This window comes from Rhincodon typus, chromosome 4 (assembly GCF_021869965.1).
Source record: "Rhincodon typus isolate 14 chromosome 4, sRhiTyp1.1, whole genome shotgun sequence".
NCBI classification, from domain to species: domain Eukaryota; kingdom Metazoa; phylum Chordata; class Chondrichthyes; order Orectolobiformes; family Rhincodontidae; genus Rhincodon; species Rhincodon typus.
The window spans coordinates 91,114,970-91,129,607 of NC_063335.1; positions in this window are offsets into that span (position 1 = coordinate 91,114,970).

The following is a 14,638-nucleotide window of genomic DNA, read 5'->3' on the forward strand; positions in this document are numbered from 1 at the left end:
ATGTAACTAGTAGACAAACCCAATGAGAATAAATGATTACTAAAAAGGTAGACACAACCACCAAACATTTAACATATTTAGTGGGAATTCGGGCCATATTCAAGGCATCATTGAGAACACCTAATTTATGAAATTTGCTCCTTGCATTTGACCATTCTACGAAATTAGGGAGCAAATGTACTCCTTGACATAATGACAAACCACAGACCAGAGAACACTTACATTTGATTCTCTGCCTATATTGAATTAACTAATTTCTGCTGGGATGGAGATAGTGCTAATGCAACAGACCTAAGTGCCCAACTCTTAAGGAGAGGGAAGTACCAATTTCTGATTACTGTCCAGTAACCTTTGCTAGAAATGAACCTGAGGTTAAGTTTGGGGTTTGGCTGGGACAACTTTCATAAATGTGCAGAATGCTGAAGTTCATCACTTAGTTTGGTGAGGAATGGCTACTGGTGTAAAACACCTGCAACTGATGCTGCTGCAAGAGCCAGTGACCCAAAGACATTAGGAGGGAAATGTGCTGATAACAGAAACAAAAATGAGTTGGAGACAGTTGTCCTTTGAGTAGGGTACATTCCCAGTGCTGAACTATATAATCTTAGTTGGGGAAAGTGAGAGCAGTGTTCCAGGGTTAGAGACAGGACAGTCAGCCTTACCCCCAATTCCTAATTATTTCAATCTGACACCTATTGTTAGTGCCTGAGTGTGAAAGTAAGTTGGGTTTAAGCAAAGATGCCACTAACACTGGTCATGATGGGATAGCTTCACAACCTTTACTTTCTCAATTCACAGGGAATAACAATAAGGTGATGATGGTTGGACTGTTCCTATGGTAGTGCTTCAGTGAGAAATCCATTCCTTCCAGCAAGAGAGATGTGGGGCTTGGGTTAGGGGGCTGTGCGGTGATTACAAAGAAAATGCATGAGACTTTTCATGGTTTTATTTAGGATCCTGGCAAGTTCTTGGCAAAGCTTTCTCTAACCTTTAACATGCCTTTTCTGAAGGTCACTTGGTTTTCATGTTTGTTCTGCAGGGTTCAGGTTGGGTTGTTAAAAGAAAATAGGTCTCCATAGTGCAATTAGAACAAGGAGCCAGACAAAGCAGCTTTTGTACATATAAGGGGCTTAGTGAAGAGTGCTAATATGTTCAGGTCCGTTCATTCCCGAGAAGTACGTTTGAATCCAGCTGAGGTACCAGGCAGATGAAAGTCTCCTCACTCCAGTGGCTGTTAATTGTCAGGCTCCCAGAAGATGCAGACCCACTGTGTAGTAGTATCCATGCCAATAGACATTAATGATCTGTTTATATTGGGTCTGGGACCATCCCAGTTTAACATTAATTGGCGCAAAAGAGCTCATACAAACTGGTCATAAATTGTGAACTCCGGACAGTTACATGGCCCTAGAGTCTGGCTATGAGTTCCCACGCTTCAATGACGTAATGATCTCATTACGTTGTCGTATTCATAATAAACAAGGTCTGCAAGCTAAATGTTTGCCAGTGGCCTGTGGGCTTCTGTTGAATGGGCAGTTTGAGGTACTAGGAAAGCAGGATTTGCACATGTAAAAGATTTGAGATACGAAACAAACTAGCAACATGGCTCTTTCTCCTCAACTGGTTGATAATGACTGCCAGTATAAAGACCAGTAAACCACTGACTATACCAATATAGCTTTCAGTGGAAACCAAATTGAAAATGGACATTGCAGCTGAAGGTTCAGAATGCTGTAGTTTCCAACTGTCAGAATAGTCAGGGCTTTATCCATTGTTCTCACACTACGACTGTTGTAGTTCAACTACACATGACAGAAAAAAAAACACTAGCTGATAACGTTAAGAACTCTTTAAAAATTATGCACAAACTTGACTGTCGAACGCTGTTGGGTTCAGCAAGGATGAGATATTATTCCTCTGATTGTGGTTGTTCAGACTGAAGACTAGCAGACTTTAATGTAGACATGGTAGAACATGTTGATGGAAAAGCTGGTCTCTGATACTAATCTACTGTGCTTAAGTGGATTTAACTGTCGGGAGATCTAAACAACTGGCAGTAATTGCATATTCCGCACTCTATTATAACAATTTGACGTATCACCGTGCATGTTCACAAACAGCTATTTAACCCTGACGTCCCCTAATCTCTACAAGATGGATTCAGATATTAGTAGCTCGGCTGGGAAGCCTTCGGAGCTGAAGTGAGCAGACTGCAAAAACAGGAATACCTAAAGGATCAGCAGGAAGACTCCATTATGTCTCACCTTCTGAAAGTTTTCCATGCGACAAACATGGCTTGTAAATAGTATTCATTGAATATGCCGGCAGCATCCAATGGTCAAATATCAGCATTGCATCAACTTTTAAGACAATTACCTGAAACAGTTTGAGGGGTGGGGGGGCATTGAATTCATTGGATCTTATTGAAATGCCAATCTAATATGGAGTGATTAATAATGGTTACATCTAATTCTAATCAAAAATGACTGACTTATTCAGAAATCAGTAAATACTGAACTTCTAAGAAATTGAAGCTGTCTTGGATGTTTGACTGATCCATTCAGCCTAAAAGCCTGTTACACACTGACTATGCCCCATGCATCAGATTAGTATCAATAATTCAGACACAATATCCCCCAAAATGTCGTCACATCAGAGTTTTTAACAATACTCAGATCTATACCATCTGTTCCTTGAACTGAGACAATTCTAGCACCTTGAGTTCAAAGATATGCTCAAGATGGTTTCTTGCATCCAACAGATTTTTTTTTTGTCAACGCAGAAACCATTTGGGCCAAATTAATTCAGCAAGAAAATGCTGAACAATACGGGAGTGAGTACTCCCAGAACCAGTTAAAAGAGCTACGTTCATCAAGAGTGTAAATGGGGATAGAGGGTTCAGTGCATGCAAATGTGGTGAAAAGCCTCATATTAATTTTATAGAATTATCAAAAATGTTGATAGGTTTTTGAAAATTACATATTAATGTGCTATGTGCTCAACTTATAACATACCCTGTATGTGATAATGTGCCACAAGAACTAAAAATGTCTTCAATGCCTAAGTTGTATACTTCTGAAAATGGAACGAAGCCATACAAGGCCTAGTTTCATACGCAGAGTAAGCTGATCTCAGCAAAGAAACAATTTGAGATGCAATAATTGGGCTTAGGACCTCTTAACTAGAAGACAGAACAGAAAAATCAGAAAATGTTCCTGCTCCAGATTGCTATCCAATGACTCCAACAGTCAGGCACTTATGTGTGGTGTGTGTAGATGTTGATTCGAGGACAAATTTGTTCTCAGTTACAATTTCTCCTGGGTTCAATCTTCCTCTACCATGAGATGGTGCTGAACTCACCAGTCAGTGCCTTTGAAACAGAGGAGGAAAGTAATTTGGAGCTGAGGAAGAAATATGTTTAAAAAAAAAAGTTGTGCCTTCATGTTTTGGAACATGTGTTCATACCACGAGGTGGATGAAGTATCCTGCTCTTTAAATGAGGCAAACTAAATATGACGCAAACCCTTACTATTGCAGGGTGTGTTATAAATGACTAGCACACTACAGATTATACTGACCCTGGTAGCAGTATCTGAAGGGCTTTAGTTTAACTTTCTACCACAGTACACCACTGGCTGATAAAAGTGTGCCCATTGCTGTAAACTATACTACAACGGTCACAGAACCGGTCAGTTCTAATCATAAATATATATTTTATATATTATAAAATATGTAAATGTTAGAGGGAGGGAAGGGGTGCAATGGCTGTGTGTGTGTGTGTGTGTGTCTCTGTGTGTGTGTGTGTGTGTCTCTGTGTGTGTGTGTGTGTGTGTGTGTGTGTGTGTCTAAAATTGGATCAAAAATCACTTGAGGTGAAGGTTGTCTCTGGTCACTGTGTGTTAAGTGATATTCTAAAACCTAACTGTAAATTTTGAGACATCCACCATTTCTAAATAAGTTGACATCTCTAATACACAGTGGACCAAGAAACCTTCCTCCAACTCAACTGAACGAATAACTATTGACAAAAAGAATGTTAAAAAGGAGCATGAGAAAAAGGACTTCTTTTTAAAAAAAATAAAGAATCCAATTAAACAATGATAAAGGATACTTCCAACACATTCATAATTAGGATGCTGCGTAGAAATAACATTGATTTCAGGCATAGATTTTGTCACTTCTGAAGAATATCCAATGTACTGAACAGAAGCGTTATGTTCAATGTGAATATAGTTACTTGGATGAGTTATGTACTGGGAAGATGATAGGGAGATGGGCGTGGTTTATATGTACTGAAAGTTATGCAAACAATTGCTTTTCAGTTCTCATACACCAAATAACCATTGGGGAATATCCTGGGGACAGGGTTTGTGGGGAATTACTTTTTTCATGAATGAATGAATGGAAAATTAGACTAATTTTTCAGACAGCATCTATGTAAGTCTGAAGACTGCAGTTCTCTTTTATTCATGACAAAAGGTGTGGAGAGCCTAAATTCCATTTTTATGTATACTATCAGTGCACACAGATGGGGTTACAGAAAGGCTTGTAGTTCAGCTTGATTCTTTGTGCTAATAGTTGGTCTATAATCAATCAGGGTAATACAAAGTTCAGTTCATAACTTTCCTAGTAGAATATATCAAGAAGCTCAACCCCAACATGTGGACATGTTTCAAATTACTGGCATGGTAACACATACCTGATTGGAAACATTTACATATTTAGAGAAGGAACATGGTCCACAACCAAGAGCTTGAAATTGTTTCTAAGCCCCCATGGAACATGTCCTTAGAATAATTCATTCCTTAGAATTATTTATTGGAATGTGTGAAAATCCACTGTATGTGCAAAACAGGATCTGATTGTGAGTTAGGAGCAGGAGTAGAAAGCCTGCTCCACCATTCAGTAAGATCGTTGCTCATCTGATTGCTCCACATTCCCTTCCTGCCTACCCCAAATAACCACTCTGCTTTCTCCTGCCTTTTGAAGAAGAGAGTTTGAAAGCTTCTCAACCTTCTGTGGGGGGAAAAGAATTCTCACCATCTCTGTCTGAAATTGGAAACCCTTCTTCTCAACCAGTGAGCCCTTGTTCTAGAATCTCCACAAGAGGAAACATCTTTTCCACATCTGTCCTGTCAAGACCCCTTAGGATCTAATATATGTCAAGCAAGGCACCTCAGTTCCATCTCATTTACATACTTAATTGGCTAGACAATTTAACAGGAATATGTGCAGCCTATTTTGATGCTCATTTTAAACACTTTGAGATTAAAGTGGTCCACACTTGTATAATTGGAATCAGCAAGCAAATCCTGAATCCTCCAACTTGGAGTATTATAGAATTTGGGACAACAGCAGAGGAAGAATTCCATTCAAATTCATGCATAAGAAATCCCATTTGGCAATAAACAAATAAGGGTTCAGAATTCTAAGAGCATGTGTTTGAGAAAATTCTGTTTAGTTTCCCCACTGCCAAATGGGATATCTCTGGGCTGTTCAATGAAGAGCTTTAAGTGAGTTGAGGAGTTATTTTAAGATGAGATTTAAAGAAAAAGAATGAGAAGGAGAGGCAGAGAAATTTCAGGAGAGATTTCAAGATTTTAGGACTGAAGTGGCCAAAAGCCATGGCAGCCAATGATGGGACAATGGAAATGGGAGTCAGAATTATTTCCTGAGGGTTGCAGGGCTGGAGGAAGATAAAATGGTGATGGACAAACCCATGGACGAATTTGTACATAAGAATTAGAATTTTAAGATCAACGTGTGGGTGAATTGGAAGTCAATATAGCTGGCAGAACACTGAGGAGATGGGTGAATGGAAAATTGGAAACAGAGTTTTGGATGAGATTATATTTATGGATAGTGGAAGTGGGAGGCTGACCAGGAGAACATTTAAATACTCAAGAGGTAACAAAGGCAAGTATACAGGACAATGCATTTACTTACGAAGTCAAAAAATGTCTGATGTTATTTGTATCTTAGGTTAATTTTTAATAAATGACAGGCAGCAGTGTTTTTGGAAGACATAATGCAAAATCAATAACATTAAAAGTACAGCAATAACATTTTACGCAAGACTGTGTTTTTATCAAATTTGCATTACAGTTAAGCATAATGAGATCTTTGGCTTTACTTTCAAACATCCTGAGGCCTTTCTGCTGCTGGCGTAGTGATTCCTCCTTACACACATTCCAACACTCAGGTCATATCCTTGTCCTCACCTCCCACTGACTCCCCTTCATTACGCCCCAGACTGCCAAAAATGATCTCCTCCTCCTCTGGTTGCTCTTCAGCCACATTCTAAATTATTCTCCCTAATTATTCTCCCCATTATTCTCCCTAATGCTCGATTTATGCTTTGTTTTCTACTTCCTCATGTTTAGTGCGTTGAGATGCTTTCTGTATGCAGGGTGCAAGTTGAGGGCTGCTATATTCAGAACTCTGCCACTCACCTCCAGAGGAAACAAAATAGATTAACCCCTTTATTATAAGAGCACACAGAGCAATTTCATGGGGTAATCATTCAAAAAGAGTTGCTTCATCCCAAAAGAGAGATGGGGGGAGAAAAACAGCAAATGAGTGCCATTATGTTTTTTTTTGTATTTTGAATGTGTGTGGTGGTGCAAATGTGCTGGCGAGGATGTATATATGTGGATTGAGAGTACTTGTATATGGGCGCTGGTGGCCATGAGGGAGATTGAGGGTTGCTGTGTGACTTTTAAAGCAGATTCTCGCACTGAACCTGGATGCTTTCTGTAATTATTTAAATATATACTATTTAATGTGGAAATATTTTGCTCTTGTAAATTGTAAATACTGAGTTTTCTCCTGTTCTCCTGTGGTATTAATACGTCTCAGTTAGTGCGGCACATATACTTTATATTGACATTAATTAGGAGTGCAATGGTTGCAGTCTTTCTCTTTCCAAGCAAGTTCGCAACATCTCATTAATTCCCTGACCCACCTCTTCCTGAATTTCCACCACCTCAAGCACTTTAACCCTGAGTGACTAGTAGCTGAGAATCCCTCAAGGCTTTGATTAGGCCGTGGAGACAAAATGAGAAAACAAAAATCTGTGATATCCGAAATTACTGGAAATACATAGGGGTTTCCTAGCAGCTGCGAAAAAAACTTAATAGCTAGCGAATTGTTCTAGTTCGGTATTGCCCATTTCAGAAAGACTGACACCTAAAGCACATATCCATCCATTCTGCTGGTCCTGCTGTTTCGGTTTGTATTTGTTGGTTGACGGAACAGGATGTTTCTAGATAATTTTGGCCCTAAAAGTTCAGATCTTTAAATTTATGCTGAGGAAGGGTATGATATTTTAATTTCATTCCAGTAGATAATCATAGAATCTCTACAGTGTGGAAGCAGGCCACTCAACCCATCAAGTCCACACTGACCCTCTGAAGAGCATCCCACCCAGACATAATGGGCAGTTTAGCACAGCCAATCCACCTAACCTGCATAATTTTTGGATTGTGGGAGGAAACCAAAGCACCCTGACATAACCCACATAGACACAGGGAGAATGTGTAAACTCCACACAGGCAGTTTCCCAAGGCTGGAGTCAAACCCAGGTCCCTAGCACTGTGAGGCAGCAGAGCTAACCACTGAGCCACCATGCCACCCACTATTCCTGGGTTGATCCTATCTCTAGTCATCTCTAATTCATTATTAAGCAGATATCCCTGACCCACAGTGACATTGAAATTTTTGCTTCATGAGGAAGGGGGTAGATAGAGAAGTGCAGAGGGCAGTTGGTCACTTACCTTTTAATGATTCACAAGTTCTTAGCTTTCTCGTGGAGCACTAAGTGTAACCAGCTCTGAAGTTGGAGTCAAATTCCCACCAATGTGCACTTCTGCCCTTTGTGGCTTATCTCACTCTCAAGTGTTAATCTGTGGTCAGTTATACCATTTACAGAATACAGCCTGTGAGACTGTGGAGTTAGATGCAATCTAGGCTATTTGAACCAGAGACCACCTAGGTCCACTTGAGACCTTATTCCAATATTTTACAGTTTGAAGCAAAAAGGATTGAAATATAAAAACATTGAATGTATCACATAGTTATGGCCACATTTACTAGGGAGAAATATTAATATTGGATAGAGTCCAATAAGAACTTTCTGCTATGCTCCAATGCAGTTATTCTGATGAAACCCCTGGTGTTATGTAGTGCCCAACAGTTTGAAACAGTGCTTAAATGGGGCAGTATTTTCAATCTGCTTCTGAACTTGCTTCACTCTAAGGACTGTCATATAAGTTGTTCTAGGAAGTGGTACTGTAAGTGCTTTGCTCTCATAGGCTGCACTGATGAATGCCAAAAAGCTAGTCTGTGTCTATCACAGCAGTACTGTTGACAGTCACAAAACACGTTGCCCTGATCCCAAGAAAAAAATCAGAAAAAAGGCACTTGGGAAATATTTCAGATCAGTCCACATATTAAAATAAAATTATGAACATTGCTGGCGAGGCTAGCATTTGTTGTCCTTCTCTATTTATCCCTTAGAAGGTGGTGATGAGCTGCTTTGAACTGATGCATGCTACACGTATAGCGGAGGTATTCCTAACAAAAGGCAAGGTTCAGACCTCTAGGGTTTTCACCCAGTAATGATTAAGTAATGGCAATATATATCCAAGTCAGAATGATCTGTAGCTTTGATTGGAATTTTGAGATATTGGTATTCCAATACACATTTTCCTTTTATCCTTCCAGATTGCAAGTTTTGCATTTGAGAAATGGAGGAGCGTTCGCAAATCAATTTTGGTTGTGACAACTTTGAAAAGCAGTCACTTTTTTGTTTCATAGTGAAAACTGCAGTCATCTTGCAAATGGCAGGACTGCAGAAACAGTGCTGAGTTGAATAACCAATTGATACTTGCAAACCTTTCCAACCTCTTTATGGCAATGCAGTGAGCTGTTTTTAATGCTGAACTGACAAGGCAGATTAGATATAGACTCAATGTTTCATCCAAGTAGCAATACCTCCGACAATGCAGCATTCCCTTTGTACTGCACTGCAATGTTAATGAACATTTCCTAGTCAGACAAGGTGCGGGAATCTGGAATATCAAGATTTAATAGCAGGAGCTTTTGCTACATGTATATTGCAAATTTAACTGGATGGATAGTGGAAAAAGAAAAGCAAACTTGCGGTCATTGCACTCCTGATGCTAACATACCCAGGTTATGTGTTTTTTTTTCTCTCACAGAGTCTAATGGAGCCTAAATTATTTGTTTCTACCTCATGTGCATAGCTTGTAGGTAATGTACTGATTCTTCAGAGTGACTGTGGAGGATGTATTTAAGTTATTTAACACCTTGGTATAACAAAAGCAAGAGAATTTTGGAAATAAATGAATTGTGAATTATTTTTCAAATGTGTTTTGTATTCATCCTTCTCACTTCTAAAATTCAACTCATTCCACACTTATTAAACTGCATTCTTTAGTTTTAGTTTCATTCATGACAGGTATCCACCCTATCACTCCCCTCTGACAGGTATCCACCCTATCACTCCCCTCTGGGAACTTATGAAACTCTGAAATTTGGGTTTTCTGGGAAGGGAGAGGTGAGGAAAGGGCAGCTCATCCATCATGGGATCAGAGGTGGGAATATTTGCTGATTGTGCAACAATTTTCCACACTATTTACAACATCTCCGATACTGAAGTGGGCCATATCCATATGCAGCAAATTCTGGAAAATATCCAGATTTCGGCTGATAAATGGAAAGTAATATTTGTGCTACACAAATGCCAAGTAGTGGCCATTTCCAATGAGAGAGAATCTAAACATCTCCCCTTGACATTCAATGATGTTGCCATCACTGAATCTCCTCCTATTAATATCCTGGTGGGTTACCATTGACCAGAAACTGAAATGTGAATACTGTGGCTACAAGAGCAGATCAGAAGCTATGAATACTGCAGTGATTAGCACACCTCTTGACTCCCAAAGTTTGTGTACCACCTACAAGGAACCAGTCAGAAGTGTGACAGAAACCTCCACTCACCTGCGTTTGTGCAGTTCCAGCTACACTGAAAGCTTGACACCATCCATGACGAAACAGCCTACTTGATGGGCACCCCATTTAACAGTTCCAGTATTCCCTTCCATCACCACCGACAAACAGTGGTAGCAGGGCATCATCTCAAGATGAATTGCAAAAATTACAACAAAGTTATTTAGGCAAGATCTTCCAAAACTATGACCTTTACACGTAGAAGGACAAGAGCAAAAGATACATGGAATGCAACCACTTGCAAGTTCTCCTTAAAACTACACACTATCCTGACCTAGAACTATATCACCATCACTTCACTGTCATTTTGGCCAAAATCCTGAAACCCTCTCCTTAACAGTATTGTATGTATACCTCCACCACCTGGACTGTAGCAATTCAAGATGGCAGCTCATTCCTACCTGCCCATGCATCATTAGGAATGGGCTTTAAACACTGCCCCAGCCAGTGATGTCCATTTCCCATGAATGGGTAAGTTTTGAATGAAAGCTCTGAGTTGTGCCGCCTGGTCAAACTCACTACTTCTTAGGCTTCTGGGGTGTCCAATATGGTGTGTGACCAATGGGATGAATGTTCCCCTTTTATCTGGATGTTAATATTATAGAACAAATTGGATCTGAGCTAGGGTCGTAAGATCTTCAATCCCAATAGCACGGAGCCCTGCAATATTAGTCAATTCATACTGTTATCCAGAGAAGTATCCAGAATGGCTAGTTCAATATAATGAAGAGTCACACTGATGCAATAGAGCAAAGTCGTCTTCTGCAGTTACTGTTAAGTAATGTTGCAGGGGTACGATAGATTGAAGTATATTCTGCATCTAATGATTCTGCATCTGGTCTGGAGAACACAATATGGTGTGAGTAATGGTTGGTGGAAACATTTAATCCAGTTAAATCTCTCACCACTAGGGTGCAAGTTTAAGTGCAGTTCTGACTGATGGGTTGGAAGTCATATCTGTCTGCTGGCTATTCAATTTAGAGCTGAGGATCAATATCTCTGTGTGTAGTCTACTACATCTTCGTGTTTATACCTCACATATGTGGATATAAAAAAGACAACCGTGCACATATCACAGATCCTACTCCACATATGTCAGGCATCACATGTCACACATTATACTCCACATATCACATGCCAAAAATCACACTTCATACATTATGTACCACACATACTACACAACAGATGCCAAAGGTCAAACTTCACACGTTTTATGAGGCACCGATAAATTACAGCCAAAAAACTTTCAAAACAAAGTATAGAGAAGGAGAAAGAAAACCAATTATTTTTGATTGATTTTCTAGCTTTATGATATCTCCCGAGGATTGGAGTCAAGCAGCTGCCAGGCTAACAATTATGCAAAATAGCACGAATAATTAGAATCACAGAATGGTTGTAGCACAGACAGAGGCCATTCAGCCTGACATGTCTGTAATCAGCTCTCTGCATCAACTAAAAACCAACAGAAATGTGGATGCCTTAAATCAGAAACAGAAATAGAAGTTGCTGGAAAAGCTCAGCAGGTCTGGCAGCATCTTTAAAAAAATATCAGCGTTAACATTTTGAGTCCGGTGACCCTTCCTCATTACTGATGGGAGCTGGGAAAGTGTCAGTTTATATGCAGAAAATAGGGAGGGCGATGGGGTAGGGAGTAAACGATAGGATAGAGCACGAAGAGAGAGATGAGCAGTTGGATAGACAAAGAAGTTGATAACGATCTGCTTAGGAGGGTGAATAGTTGTTAATGGGGACAATTAGTGACTAACAATAGGTAATGTGTAGTGGCAGGCTATGTGATAACAAGGCCTGGTGGGTGGGGTAGGGGCCGAGGACTTGGGAGAGTTTAGGCCCTAAAGTTATTGAACTCAATATTGAGTCCAGAGGGTTGCAGGGTCCCCAAGTGGAAAATGAGGTGTTGTTCTTCCAGCTTGCGTTGAGCTTTGCTGGAACACTGCAGCAAGCCAGAGACAGCGAGGTTGGTAGGGGAACCTTCCCTTCCCTCTGAATCCATCCCCTCCTCCAACATCCCCTCCACCCCCGAACCTCCTGTCAGGTATTCACCATCCCTCCTAACCTTCCACTCTCCGATGCTGAACATTCTGTACTCAGCAAAGGCCTCAGCTTTATTCCTCTGCATCCCTACCTTAACAAGTTTCAGGCACAGCATGACATCGAACTCTTCTTCTGCTGTCTTTGCCTCCGTGACCATTTCTTTGGACAACTGTCCTCTCCCCGTCCCACAGGCCCCATTGCCCAGTTCCAACACTCTCTGTCCACCTCGACCCCTCCCTCTGGCCTTTTACCTGCACTCGGTCTGTTCATTGAGAATTGTTGATATGACAATGGTCACCTCAATTTCTCTGCCCCCCTCACCAAATCCAACCGACCTCCCTCCGAACTGACTTACTCCGTGTGCTTTGATCTAACCCTGACTTTGCTATTTAGCCTGCCGATAAGGGTGGTGTTGTTGTAGTCTAGTTACTGACCTCTACCTTGCAGAGGCTGAGTGCCAGCTCTCAGGTACCTCCTCCTAACTTTTCCTGGATCATGACCCCACCATGTTGCACCAGGCCATTGTATCTTTTACAGTAACTGATCTCATTTCATCTGGTGCCCTCCCCACCACTGCTTCCAAGTTGACAGTCCCCCAGCCCCAAACAGTTCGCTTCTACCTTCTTCCTTCTTCCTAAAATCCAAAAACAGGACTGCCCGAGCAGACCAATTGTTTCTGACTGCTCCTGACCCACGGAACTCATCTCTTCCTACCCTGACTCAGTCTTCTTTCCCCCGGTCCAACCCCTGCCCATGTACATCTTTGATTCCTCTGACACTTTATGCCATTTTCAAAACTTTCAGTTTGCAGGTTCCAGCCGCCTCCTCTTTACCATGGACATGCAATCCCTTTAAATGTCCACTCCCCACCAGGAGGGTCTTAAAGCTCTCCGTTTCCTCCTGGAGCAAAGACCTGAACCATCCCCACCCACCTCCACTCTCCTCCACTTGGCCGAGCTCGTCCTCACCCTCAACAACTTCTCTTTTAACTCCTCTCATTTTATTCAGGTCAGAAGGGTGGCCATGGGTACCCGTGTGGGCCCCAGTTATGCCTTTCTCTTCATGGGGTATGTGGAACATTCCTTGTTCCAGTCCTATTCTGGCCCCCACCCACAAGCTTTTCTCCAATATATCGATGATATCATCGGTGCTGCTTCCCGCACTCGTCCGGAATTGGAAAACTTCATCAATTTCGCTTCCAATTTCCACTCCCCTCTCACTTTCACCTGGTCTATTTCTGACTCCTCCCTTCCCTTCCTTGACATCTCTATTTCTATTTCTGGGGATAGACTGGCCACTAATATCCATAACTGTCTCGGCCCGAAACGTCAGCCTTCCTGCTCCTCTGAGCTTGGCCTGCTGTGTTCATCCAGCTCTACACCTTGTTATCTCAGATTCCCCCAGCTACCTGGACTATACATTCTCACAGTCTGCTTCCTGAAAAGTCTCCATCCCATTCCCTAGACTACACCTCCTCTCACCCACCTTCCTGCAAGAATGCTATCCCCCATTCACAATTCCTCTGCCTCCACCGCATCTGCTCCCAAGATGAGGCATTCCTCTCCCAAACATCTCAGATGTCCTCATATTTCCTGGACGGCAACATCCCCCGCTCCAGTGGTCGAAAACGCTCTCAAATGCATCTCTTGCGTTTCCCGCACCTCAGCCCCCACATCCCCTCCTTGCAACAAAAACAAAGACAGAACCCCCCTTGTCCTCACGTATCACCCCATTAACCTTCGGATTCAACGCATCATTCTCCGCCACTTCTGCCACCTGACATCTGACCCCACATCCAAGGATATATTTCCCTCCCCACCTCTATCTGCCTTTCGTAGGGACCGCTGTCTCCGTGACTCCCTCGTCCGCACCACAGTCCCCACCACCCCTGGCACTTTTCCCTGCAACCACAAGAAGTGCTACACCTGTCCCTATACCTGCCCCCTCATGTCCATCCAAGGCACCAAACAAACCTTCCGCATCAGACAGATGTTCACCTGCACATCCGCTAATGTGGTCTATTGCATCCGCTGCTCCCGATGTGGCCTCCTCTACGTTGGTGAGACCAAGCGGAGGCTCGGAGACCGCTTTGTAGAGCACCTGCGCTCGGTTCGCAACAAACAACAAACACCTCCCAGTCGCGAACCACTTCAATTCCCCCTCCCACTCCCTGGATGACATGTCCATCCTGGGCCTCCTCCAGTGTCACAATGACACCACCCAGGAACTGGAGGAGGAGCACCTCCTATTCTGCCTCGGAAGCCTACAAACCAATGGCCTCAATGTGGACTTTACTAGGTTCAAAATCTCCCCAGCCCCAACCTCATCCCATGACCAACCCTCCCTTTCGTCACTGCCTCCTTGGCCTGTCCATCTTCTCTCCCACTTATCCGCTCCTCCCACCTCACTGATCAACCCCCACCATTGCCTACCTGCACTCACCTATCACCACCCCACCTACCTTCCCCAGCCCCACCCCTTCCCTCTATTTATTTCAGAGCTCCCTACCTCTCCCCCATTTCTGAAGAAGGGTCCTGAGCCAAAACGTCAGCTT